The sequence below is a fragment of the Haemaphysalis longicornis genome, unplaced genomic scaffold (genome assembly GCF_048455015.1).
Source record: "Haemaphysalis longicornis isolate Haplotype H1 unplaced genomic scaffold, Haemaphysalis longicornis Haplotype H1 scaffold_1, whole genome shotgun sequence".
Lineage (NCBI taxonomy): Eukaryota > Metazoa > Arthropoda > Arachnida > Ixodida > Ixodidae > Haemaphysalis > Haemaphysalis longicornis.
In genome coordinates, this window is record NW_027526203.1 from 399,931,627 (window position 1) to 399,944,756 (window position 13,130).

The window sequence follows — 13,130 nt, forward strand, 5'->3', positions numbered from 1 at the left end:
GGGAGCCACCCACCGCATCAACTTCAGCGTTAGTGCCTCCAGATTCAGAGGCTGGGATTTAGACGTCCGTACCTTCAGCTTCAGTGACTGTGACCAGGTCTGGTAGAGTAGTAAAGCGACCAGTTCGCTACGGTATTGATGAATGAGGTTTCGTACGTGGTCCCTCGCCACTAAGGGTTCTTGATTTTGTTCATGTGTGGATGTTCTAAATGCCACGCGCAAAAAAGAAAAAAAGCCGCCCGCATCTTCCCACGGGGGGAACTCGAGTAAATACGTCGCATCTACTCGAGTCAAGCAAAGCGTCACGTCAAGCGAAAGCCAAGCAAAGACGCCCTTGACTGAACTCCGAACGCGCGCTCCGCCGCTTATATACGTTGAGGGGACTGCGTAAGCCGGTCCCAGTCGACGACGTTGGCGTACTTGTAAAGCGGCGTGGACTCTAGGTGTTTGAGCCAAGCGCGGATGTTGCTTCGCCGGAGAACGGCACACCGGTTATATGCGCAGCGCGCCCGAAGGAGAGGAAAGCGCGGAAGAGAGAGTACTGCACATGCGCCGGCCCCAGCGCGTCTGCCGCGGCTATGACGCAACGTGCCGCGGCTATGACGCAACACAATCCAACGCAATCCACTTTAATCCAATCCAAATCCAATCCAAGTCAAGCCAAGCCAAGCCAAGCCAATCCAAGCCAAGCCAATCCAAGCCAATCCAATCGAATCCAATCCAATGCACCTCGCGAGAGAGTGTTCGAATCCAATCCAATGCCCCTCGCGAGAGAGTGTTCGCTATCGCCTCGACTCGACGCGCATGCGCAGTGAGCGTGCGGACTACGGACGCCAACGCGGGTGACATCGTGAGTTACTGAAATGCTCTGCATTTAAAAAGAAACACTCTTCTATTGTGAAAAAGGGGGGATGTGCTGGAATGTTTCCCGCGCCGCTGAAAGTGCACTCCTGCATGACGCGCCGATCCACCGTGCCTGGCGCCTGTATGGAACCACGTGTCTCTGACGTCACAGTTGCGAAATAAACGGCGGGGGTTTTGTTGCTTGCTTATCGCCTGGACTGCCAGGGTAGAGGCAGTGAAGTGCGCCCTCCACCCACAGCCGGCATGGTGACATTTTGTGCGGAAGGTGGAATGGGTAGTTAATGGTCTCGGCACACCCAGCTCGAACCTAGAACAGCGACGAACGCTCGCCCGAGAGAGAGAGAGAGAGGCTCTCTAATGTGAACTGGTGAGGTCAGCCCTGCTAGTGACAAGGCTTTGCTACGCCAGATGGAGGGTGACTACAATGATTGATGAGTGGTGAATAGTAGACATTAGAGGTACGGCAGGAAGAAGACAAACAAGAAACGTTAAAAACGAGAAACAAGGTAATGCTGCTAGCAGAGACCGCGAAAGCTATACTTTCGTAAATTCTGAATCAGAATGCTAAGTAAACGCTGCAAAAAAAAAAAAAAAAGGTAAAAACACCGACCCAAGAAAAATAAGTAGGTGAACACCACAGCGCGAAAAAGTACATATCATGAGACAATTGCGCTGTCTATGATCTAAAGAGATTTGTCCAGTTCAAAGTCAGTCATGCTGTAAAGGCTATAAGACAAATGAGGAGAGGTGCAGACAGGGAAAGTTCTAAACCCATGAAAAAAACTTGAGCACTCAACAGGCCAGCGCATCCTTGCCTGATACGATCAATCCCTCTTTTAAGTTCTATATACAAGAGAGATTAGCGCCGGCCTATACACCCCACATAATCTCTTTAGTTTAGCCTCTGTTTCGGTATCGCCTGTGATGCCGTTGTCATTGTTCTTCCTTCTTCGTTTCGTGGTTTTATTGCTAGATTTATGTTCATTGCCATGCCACTAGAATGTATACCCAAAAATGTAACCGACACATTTGCCGTCAAAGATACTGCCGAATCATGTGTAACACTCTGCATAACGTGTATTTTTTATGTAAATAAATTTATCGTTAGAAAAAAAAATTTCTTGGCGTGGTCGAGAGGATGGGTGTTGAGCTTCCGTTTACAAACTCCATGGTTCGAATCTCGGCAAAAACGACTCGCTGGATTTTTTTTTTTTACTTGCGGTGAGTGTTTGATCACCTTTTTTTACAGGGTAACCAAAGACGGCCAGAGTACCTACAAGTGACGTTCGACTCTAGCCTCAGTAGCAAGGCAACGCTGAACTTTGTTTTGCTTACGCTTTGAATTCATAAAGCAGTCTGTACCATTGGCGGATCCAGAGGGGAGGGGGGAGGGGGGGGGGTCCGGATGTCCTGACCCCTCCCTTAATTTTTGAAGTTTTACCCCCAAGAAGACGATCCCTCAGGTCGTGGTGGTGGTGGTGGTGATTTATTAAGAATTCAAGGAAGAGAAAAGAACTGGGGATATTGTTGAACTCAACGGGGAGTTCACCCTCATGCAACCCAGTCCAGAGAAGGGAAGGGGGGTTTCATATGATAGGAAGAGAGAAAGAGAGGGAAGAAATAGGTGAGTGGGGGAGAGTAAATGTCGCGTTCGTCTCGTCCAAGGCTCGACGGCTACAAACGAGGCACTAGTCCTGTCACAATTGGGAAGTTGAGGAGGGGCTGGAAGTCCTCCCATCGGAAGGCGTCCGGACCCGCTCGGAACAGGAAGTCTTCCAGCTTGTGGCTTGGTGCACCGAGTCGCTGGAGGGTGGCCCGGAGTTTCTCCCTCGCGGTGTCATGCTGACGGCAAGAGCACAGTTAGTGCTCGGGCGTCTCGGGTGTAGAAAAGGTCTAGTTGATGCGGTTACTCACCCTCTCCTGCGTGATCGCGCGGGGCCGCCGAACGACGCCGACGCTGGCGCGACACGTGATTTCGCGTCCATGTGGTTAGGGCGACATCAAACGTTATCTGCGAGGCGTAGGAAAGCTTCGCTTAAATGAATGTGCGTGCTTATATGTATGTGTCTTCCTTGGGGATGACCGCCGTCAACGCTCAAGAGAAATGAAATAAAAGATAAATAAAAGCCTATAAAGTGGCTTTACTGTCGCCACTGGGCATTGTACTGGCATAGGGCATGGCCCTCGAACCTGACGAAAGTGCACTAAGAACTCCCGGAAAATTTAACAGCTGTAGCTTAAAAAAAAAAAAAAAAAACAGGAAGCAATCCCAAAACCCTGTTCGGCGGTGCTTTCGAGAATCGAGAATTGATCCGCAATAGGTTTTGGCCACTTCGTAACAGCCGAACGAATCACTAAGGAAAGCGGAAGGCAACTACCGTCGTTTTTCTTTCTACGCAGGAAAATAACGAAAATTTTGGCATTCACCAGGAAAAAAAGACACCACGAGGAAGGCATGTTCGCGCGCACTTTTCATTTAAATATTTCCTTATATGTCAAACATTTTAAATGCACCACGACTTCCCAGCCAGTCGCTAAGAGGACATATTGCCTCTTAATTGTATTTTCCAAGAATAGCAAATGAAATGTAGATGCATGGTCGGCTTCAATGCCTATCAACTTTACAGTGTAGTTGAGACGAGAGAGGGAAAGAGAGAGAAATAAACGTTTATTGCACCCCCCCCCCTCAAAAAAAAAAAAAAAAGGTAAAAACACCGACCCAAGAAAAATAAGTAGGTGAACACCACAGCGCGAAAAAGTACATATCATGAGACAATTGCGCTGTCTATGATCTAAAGAGATTTGTCCAGTTCAAAGTCAGTCATGCTGTAAAGGCTATAAGACAAATGAGGAGAGGTGCAGACAGGGAAAGTTCTAAACCCATGAAAAAAACTTGAGCACTCAACAGGCCAGCGCATCCTTGCCTGATACGATCAATCCCTCTTTTAAGTTCTATATACAAGAGAGATTAGCGCCGGCCTATACACCCCACATAATCTCTTTAGTTTAGCCTCTGTTGCGGTATCGCCTGTGATGCCGTTGTCATTGTTCTTCCTTCTTCGTTTCGTGGTTTTATTGCTAGATTTATGTTCATTGCCATGCCACTAGAATGTATACCCAAAAATGTAACCGACACATTTGCCGTCAAAGATACTGCCGAATCATGTGTAACACTCTGCATAACGTGTATTTTTTATGTAAATAAATTTATCGTTAGAAAAAAAAATTTCTTGGCGTGGTCGAGAGGATGGGTGTTGAGCTTCCGTTTACAAACTCCATGGTTCGAATCTCGGCAAAAACGACTCGCTGGATTTTTTTTTTTACTTGCGGTGAGTGTTTGATCACCTTTTTTTACAGGGTAACCAAAGACGGCCAGAGTACCTACAAGTGACGTTCGACTCTAGCCTCAGTAGCAAGGCAACGCTGAACTTTGTTTTGCTTACGCTTTGAATTCATAAAGCAGTCTGTACCATTGGCGGATCCAGAGGGGAGGGGGGAGGGGGGGGGGGTCCGGATGTCCTGACCCCTCCCTTAATTTTTGAAGTTTTACCCCCAAGAAGACGATCCCTCAGGTCGTGGTGGTGGTGGAGGTGATTTATTAAGAATTCAAGGAAGAGAAAAGAACTGGGGATATTGTTGAACTCAACGGGGAGTTCACCCTCATGCAACCCAGTCCAGAGAAGGGAAGGGGGGTTTCATATGATAGGAAGAGAGAAAGAGAGGGAAGAAATAGGTGAGTGGGGGAGAGTAAATGTCGCGTTCGTCTCGTCCAAGGCTCGACGGCTACAAACGAGGCACTAGTCCTGTCACAATTGGGAAGTTGAGGAGGGGCTGGAAGTCCTCCCATCGGAAGGCGTCCGGACCCGCTCGGAACAGGAAGTCTTCCAGCTTGTGGCTTGGTGCACCGAGTCGCTGGAGGGTGGCCCGGAGTTTCTCCCTCGCGGTGTCATGCTGACGGCAAGAGCACAGTTAGTGCTCGGGCGTCTCGGGTGTAGAAAAGGTCTAGTTGATGCGGTTACTCACCCTCTCCTGCGTGATCGCGCGGGGCCGCCGAACGACGCCGACGCTGGCGCGACACGTGATTTCGCGTCCATGTGGTTAGGGCGACATCAAACGTTATCTGTGAGGCGTAGGAAAGCTTCGCTTAAATGAATGTGCGTGCTTATATGTATGTGTCTTCCTTGGGGATGACCGCCGTCAACGCTCAAGAGAAATGAAATAAAAGATAAATAAAAGCCTATAAAGTGGCTTTACTGTCGCCACTGGGCATTGTACTGGCATAGGGCATGGCCCTCGAACCTGACGAAAGTGCACTAAGAACTCCCGGAAAATTTAACAGCTGTAGCTTAAAAAAAAAAAAAAAAACAGGAAGCAATCCCAAAACCCTGTTCGGCGGTGCTTTCGAGAATCGAGAATTGATCCGCAATAGGTTTTGGCCACTTCGTAACAGCCGAACGAATCACTAAGGAAAGCGGAAGGCAACTACCGTCGTTTTTCTTTCTACGCAGGAAAATAACGAAAATTTTGGCATTCACCAGGAAAAAAAGACACCACGAGGAAGGCATGTTCGCGCGCACTTTTCATTTAAATATTTCCTTATATGTCAAACATTTTAAATGCACCACGACTTCCCAGCCAGTCGCTAAGAGGACATATTGCCTCTTAATTGTATTTTCCAAGAATAGCAAATGAAATGTAGATGCATGGTCGGCTTCAATGCCTATCAACTTTACAGTGTAGTTGAGACGAGAGAGGGAAAGAGAGAGAAATAAACGTTTATTGCACCCCCCCCCCCTCCAAAAAAAAAAAAAAAAAAAAGGAGCGACGAATGATCTTTCGGTACTCTAACGTTGATCATCCAATGTGGGTGGCGTCCCTAGTCCGGGATGCCATGGCCGTCAGCTGCTTGCCTGGCCAGGATCACCAGGCCGCGCTGGTTCTCCAGGACCTCCCACTGCTCCGTCGATGGTGCCGGGACTTCCGGGCATTGCTTGACACCACTGCTCTCCCATGCCATGTGGTAGAGAGTGTTGGGCGTCCCGCAGAATTTGCAGTTCTATCTGCACTGGGGTGAATCATGTGCAGTTGTGTTGCGTGTGGGAAATAGTTCGTCTGAAGTCTTCTCAGTTGCATTTCTTCGAGAAAAAAAAAAGGTATACATCTTAAAACCGAATTCAACATCACAAAACGCAAGAATGACGTGCAGGAGTGAATGCCGACCAAAGCGGGTATCAGGCAGTGCAAAATAAGCGAATTGGCGGAAGAATTCTTGAATCCTGAATATGAAGCCTCGCGATAATGGGCGTGCAGCAGTAGCCGGTGGCTTATCGGATGCTGGCGCATCTAACCCAGTCCGTGAGCGGTGTTGTCATAAAGAAATAGTGTTGTTTGCTTGTAGTTTACGTTGTCGCAACCTGCCATCTGGTGACGCTTTACAAGGGTTACGTCACAGAAAAGCGATATCCGGGCCAGCCGGGCCCTTCGGGCGATTGGCATTTTCATTTGGTCAGGGCGCAGGGCTTGCTCAAGACGCCGCACGTGAGTACACGGTTGTTCGCAGCCTTTGGCTGTTTCCACGCTTTGACGTTTGGCCGCAAAGTGTTAGGGCTGCTTTAATTGCGCGTGAAAAGCAACGGCAGTGTTAAGAAGCGTGAGCCATGAATACTGTGTGTCGGAGCCACAATTTCCGTTGCGTCCGAGCCCCACTTTAAGTCGAAGGATTGAGAAGAGAATATACCTAAGGCGGGATATCTATACAATGGGTCACGACAATAACCGTGTGTCTTTGCTGCGGCAAACGGCAGTAGCGGAGGAAGACCGGTGGGTGAATAGCGGTTGTTCACAGATGCTTGCATCGGCACGAATGGACGCGCTGGGAGGGCCAAACGTTCCTTCCCATGCCTCCGCGTGTGGTCGTGCTGGAGATAATGGAACCTTTCGTTGTTGCATGCTAATGGTCAGCGTTACGTGACGTCTTCACGTTGACCACTTCGCGCTGACTAGTGTTCTGGTTTAAGCGTTTTTAACCGGTTTCACGGGTATGGGTTCGGGGGTGGGCCTACCGCTCTTGTGTAGGACGCTCTTTCGAGGATCTATTTCGGAGCACGTTAAAGATCCCCAGGTGGTCAAAATTAATCCGGAGCCCTCCACTACGGCGCGCCTCATCGCCTGCGTTGCGTCGGCGCGTTAAACCCTACAATCAATCCATCAAAAATCTTTCGAGGATCTTTTCTGGTCCTGAGCCTGAACTTCAGAACTACAGCCGGCGAATTTTTTTAATATTGCGGGGACGCCAGCGCTTTATCCCGGTGGCAAATGAGCCAGGGTAGTTTGCACGCGCAGAACGATCCCGCCAGTGCTATTGTCGTCCACTAGGCTGTCTTCGCAAGCACGACCCTACCCCTTTCCGCTGATGATCAAACCGCCTATCTTTGCCGCGAAGGCGGCACACACGAAACCACTGTCACCGCCCGGGAATGCGGATATCCGGCTGATTACCAGTGGAAGGGGTTGTGTCGTGCTTGGAGTAACAGCATAGCTGACGGCGGTAACACTGGCGGGATTGCTCTGCGCATTAATTGTGCGCAGAACGTCGGATCCAGTCCTACTATCGTAAAAGTTCTCAGCGAACTGCGCGAACTACCCTTGCTGCTTTTGCCGCTTCCCGCCGTGATAAGGCGCTCCCACCCGCCGGTCGACGCTCCCGCGATATTAAAAAAAAAATTCGCCGGCTGTAATTACCTTTGGCGCCTGCCCGTTCAACTTCTGTGCCCGTTAGGATTGGGTGGCAGATAGGTAGCAAATCTTAATCAAATCGCATCAGCTGTCAGGGCTTTCATTTTTGTTGTGTGTATCGTGTAGCCGGGTGTTCATAACTAGTTCGTGCTTGAGACGGCCAGTTTCCCTTCCAATTTCTCGGTTTTCGTCTAGCTAGTAAAGCCTCGCCGCGTATTTGACAGATTGGATGTGGTGGTTGATCTTGCCCGTGGCCAAAGCTTTTCAGGACAGCCTGGTTATTCTAATTGGAATGTGTTTACTGCGGGAAATATACGCTGTTCCCATTAACGCTTACGTGAATAAGCAAAAAACCGGCACGCCTAAGGCGAAATTCTTCAGACTTATTATCAGGCTTAACAAAATGCTTCAGGCTTATCAGGCTCGGCCTAGTGTTTGGTGCGTGGTAAATTCGACCATGTCAGGGCCTATACTGCGGAAGAAACATCCCGGCATCTTGCGGAGCTTGCGTAATATTTAGGTTTTTTTTTTCACGTTTGTCCGACTCGCAGAAGTTTTGTGGGCTTTCTCCAATTTCACGTCGACTCGAATTACCTTCAGGTCAAATTTTTTCCTGCCAACCGGAAGCTCTAAATTCCGCTCCCTTGTAAATAAACTACAGTGCGCCACCGGAAACACCGCGCACTCCACTTTGAGGTTCTTGACGAGACCAACCAGCACGCATGCTCTGCTTGGTTGGCTGCCAGCAGGTGACCTGCTTCATGACCATTCGCACGAAGGGCTTCGTCGCCTGCTAGCAACTCTTGGTTGCTTAAAAGTGTCGCAGTTTAACGCGGGAATTTGTCGACATTCACTGCCACTACGTGCCGAATGTTTCGCTACTCTACGGGCACATGAGTGCAGCGGAGTTTTAGGGGTTTAATGCGGGGAATCTTCACGGTGGTATGGGGCGTGCCGTAGTCGAAGGATACGGGCGACGATAATGAGTTGTCTGGACGTCCCAGCAGTACTTCATTATTTTGCCAGCGTTGTTCAACGTGCCGTTACCAGCAATTTCGCCACACATTTTTGAAGTCATTGGTGGTGTTGACGTAGCTCAACGCAACGTCCAGGCCCCCACCTGAGCCAGGACTGGGTTTATTTGATAAAAAATGAATGACAAATGATTATCAGTGTAACATATCATGTGCGCTTCGACACCCATACAAAATCCTGCCTTGTATACCTGAAGACTGCAACAAAATTCCGACAAGGACGCCCTTCACGTTATAGCTGCCGCGAGATGACAGCGCGATTGTTCGGTGTGAGCTGAGCGTTTTGCTACAGGAATGGAACTGTATGTATGTTTCGTTAAGCTCTGCAGATGCCGCTGCAGCGTGTTGTGCTTTTGGAAGTGGCGCTGGTCTAGTGAAGCCTGTGGTGACGGTGGCTTGTCGCCATACAGCCGATACAACTGTGCGGCGCGAGGTGTGGCAATAGCAGTCCGCTTCGGGAGATGGAAATCTCGCGGCTGCTGGTTGCTCTGCGAGAGCTGCCTCTTTAACGCTGATCATGTCCGAAGTTGAGTAGTCACTTTTATAGATCATGCATGTTGTACACGTAAAGCACGTGTAAAACAGAGGTGAGCATGCTTGGTGAAAACTCGGGAACGCATAACCGCCGGTACTGTCAGACCAGCCTACCAGACATGCTACCAGGGCTCCACGAAGCATTACGCATGCGCAGTGCGTCTCGATCGAGGCTATGTTACGCTTTCAGTGCGCGCATCGCGTCATCGGAGCGTCTGCTTGTCGTCTGCAAACTGCATCCTGCTTGTAGCGGCGGAGCTGTCTGCTACTTTATGACTGGGAACTGGAATCTGCAAGAAAATGTTGCTCAGGGAGCAATTATCCGTTCATTAGCAATGTACACTCGCCCAATTTTTTACCAATATCACGGGAGCGTCGACCGTTCGGTCAATCAGCGCCGCGTGATGGAGTCATACGGCAAACTATAGGCGAGAGTAGCCGAATGCGCACTAAGCAATGGCCACCGCTGCCGTGGTCGCTGTTCCAAGAGCAGACAACCGCCCCCGATTTTTTTATTCGCTTATCACACTGCCTGCCATACTCGAATTTTTTTCTTCATGACCGGCACGTAGCGCCAACTGAAAACAGTAATCAGCGTTGCCGAACGCAAGGTTCTTTCAGCGCAAGCTTCTTTCGGCAACGCTGATAACTGTTTTCAGTTGGCGCCACGTGCCTGGTCTTGAACAAAAATTTCGAGTATGGCAGGCAGTGTGATAAGTGAATAACAATTCGGGGGCGGCCGTCTGCTCTTGGAACAACCTAGCAGACGACGGCAGCAGTGGCCTTTGCTTAGTGCGCATGCGGCTACTTTCGCCGAGTTTGCCGTATCACTCCATCATACGGCGCTGATCGACCGAACGGTCGACGCTCCCGTGATCTACGCTAAATGGCAGCTTTCAGGCGGGCCCATACATTTCCAATAAGGTTGTGGTGGCGATCTTTAGGACACTATGAAAACATTCGCATCCGCCAGGTAAGGTACTCTCCTGGACGTGTGAACCGCTGAATGGTCCAGTTGGAATAGGAACTTGCCAACCGGGAATATAAACCTTGGGCATTTGGTCTCAGCGCACCCTCCAATGTATATTGCAGTTGATGTTGAAGTGCGTGCGACGCGGCAGAAATTACCGAGACCATGTGGCGTGTGTCAGTTGCTCAGTTGGCACACGAGGGAAATTGCCTTTTCTGTCACCACGAAAATCCAAGGAACACCTATGCGCACTGTTTGTCACAAATACATGCCGCACCCAAACTGTGCTCAGGCGCTACAATTTCGATGCAACTTATGGTGAGAAAGCATCTTCATGTTGTAGAATTTTTATTAAGCACGTTTATACAAATATCGGAGATTGAAGGAGCGCAGTGATACGGTTAGCATACGACGCGCAGCATAGCTGACGATGAGCAGAAGCTCCTATGACAGCTTAGTAAACTCGAAAAGGACAAACTCAACGCCCTCGTGTGGTGGGTTTACAAGCAAGCTACTAGGGATACCGAACTCCGCTTCCACACACCGCCTCATGGAAATGGGAGTACACAACACGGTGGACGAATTTATAGAGGCCCACAGGATGGCACAGCTCTGCAGACTCCAAGATCAACACAGGCAGGCGCCTCCTCGAGCGGATGGGCATGACCTCCGCCATGGTACTAGACGAGATGAACCGGCTGTAAGGTCCACTTATGAGATTAGCGGCCAGGCCCCCGGGCTGCGCGTGAGAACCTGCCACTCTGTCTGTTGGCCCAGCACTGTAGACTCTACGCTGCAGCCGTCGCAAATTCGTCACGGCGCGCACGGGAGACGGATTGTCTGGCCCACCGCATACCACAGGGATAATCCCCCATTGAGAAAGCAGACGGCGCCGCCGGATTCCGGGAACCGTCTGCGTGACGCGCGGAGGTGGTGGGATTACCGGCGTCGAAGTGCGCGCCGCGCAAGACACCATTGTTAACGCGCCCCGGCCGGCACAGTGCACTGTCGCCGCCTTTCGCTCTCACCCCGCGGGGTCACGCGCACCTGCTCGTCTGCGAGCGTGCCGTTTACCCAAAGATGGCGGCGCCTCATTGAATATTCCGTGGCGGGCTGAGTGACCGCTGTCTACGGGAATTTGGGCACTCCCTTACGCGTGTACGAACGCTACAGGGGCGTTCCCGAGAGAGGGTGATCTCTAGGTTTTATAAGGCCGAACTTGGCCGTTGGAAATCGTTGTCTGAGCGCTGAGCTGGGCAGTTCCCGGCGGGACAAGGAGTCTCGACCGTTAAAGCTAGGTTGGGATTTGTGAGCCCCTATGCTAGAGGTTAAGATCGCGTCGGAAGTTTAGGGTGCAGCGCCGTACCGGGCAACTAGACGGATCTTGAGCGAGACAGTCTCGGCCGTCGTTTCTCGAGCGGTTTGTGTACGCTCCGAGGATAGGAGAGTTAGACGAGGTTGAGAAGCTCGAGTGATTTGTACGCACTTGGAGCTAGCGTCTAGCTGAAGTCGGAAGTTTTTCAAAATCGGCAGATCCTGAAAGTGGAGGCGACCTTTACGAGGCAAGCCACGTGTATGATTTACGCCCATACTCAGTAATTGCAAATTGTTGACGACGGTCAGTGCGCCAAGCTGGAAGTCGAGCTGTAAGTGCAAGTTCGTTCCTCCGTGCAAATTTTTCATGCAGTATTGTTGCCTGCGCGCAGTTAGCCGCATCTGGGATATATTGCAGCTAAATGCTTCTGCAAAGCCGGCGTGGTCAGCTGATCCAAGTATGCTGTGGCGTCCGCCTTTGCCAGTAGAATAAACGGCGTCGTGCACGAGATAGACAAAGTTCGAGGGTACCTTCTAAGATTTACCCCAAAAGATAAAGGCTGAGCGAGGACGCTGCGTAATCTCATTACTTGCGGTAGAAACATGATAAATTTCTCATAAATACATTTACAACAGCCACCGGGAATGGTTGCCAGAATAAATACTGCACGATTGTAGAAAGTTATTGCTTCACGCCGAAGAACATTGCTTTATGCCTGTAATAAGGCTTGGTTGCTGGCTAGTTAGTTAATTGTTTGTCCAAAAACAATAACTGCGTGGCTGAAGAACGAGCGACAGGAGGGTGCCAAAAACCTGCCTACACTTTCACAACTGAATGCTGCGGTCGCGTTTTACTATAAGCTGCCACCTACGCTTCAATAAACAAACTGCGTCGGTGCACTAAAACCGCTGTCACAAGTTGTAGGACCCGAGCCCACGTCATATAAAAATTTACAGAAATTATGAGAATTGTCTAATGCTTAGGAATGCCTAGGCATTAGTTCCATTTCACCAACCTTGCGTTTTCTCGGAGGCATTAAATGCCTAAATCCAGACAGGTAATCACGTGACAGCGCGGGATCGGAATACATGTTGATTTAGTCAATTTGTCTTCAATTCTTTTTTTTTGAGACGCACATGAAAGCGTACGATTACGTAGAACTGTGACTTAATTGTCAATCTTCAATCTATTTCTGTTTTCGTGCGTTTCATGCACCAGTCGATAGTTGCCAGATTTGGCGGTCACAACCGAATTGGGTGACTTTTGTTTCGTTTGAATATATTTTTAAGTGATTTACTTTTACTCTTATAACGATAAATGTATTGACAAGGCATTACACGGTTTGTGTTGAGGCAGTCGGCAAAGAAAGTTTGCGCATTAAAAAACACAGGCTGACGTTAACTCTGCCACATCTTTTAAGGCCTTGGCCGTCTATCTATGCCAGTCTTTATTTCACACAGGTGATACAATGGGGAGGAGAGGGTGGAGGGTTTGTAGCTTGGGCTGTTGGGTAGTTCACTTATTTGGCTCTCAATAAAATGACCCCTAGAAATGCCGGAGTTGCGCTTCAGCTCTCAGGCTCCCGTGCTGTCACTCATGGGAACAGGTCCAAAGCTCACGGTTACAGAAAGAAATTGTAAACTGCCGCGACGTCTCCACGGCCACACGGTAATCGAAC

At 49.6% G+C, this 13,130-nt stretch overlaps 1 protein-coding gene across 1 annotated transcript in view; it reads left to right on the forward strand.

The window, feature by feature from the left end:
• The first annotated feature begins 6,251 nt into the window (after window positions 1-6,251).
• Window positions 6,252-13,130, forward strand: part of LOC144155400 (uncharacterized) — a 30,446-nt gene continuing 23,567 nt past the window's right edge. The window contains exon 1 of the mRNA XM_077686797.1: window positions 6,252-6,402. The gene's annotated coding sequence lies outside the window, so the exon portion shown is untranslated. The remainder of the gene's footprint in view (window positions 6,403-13,130) is intronic.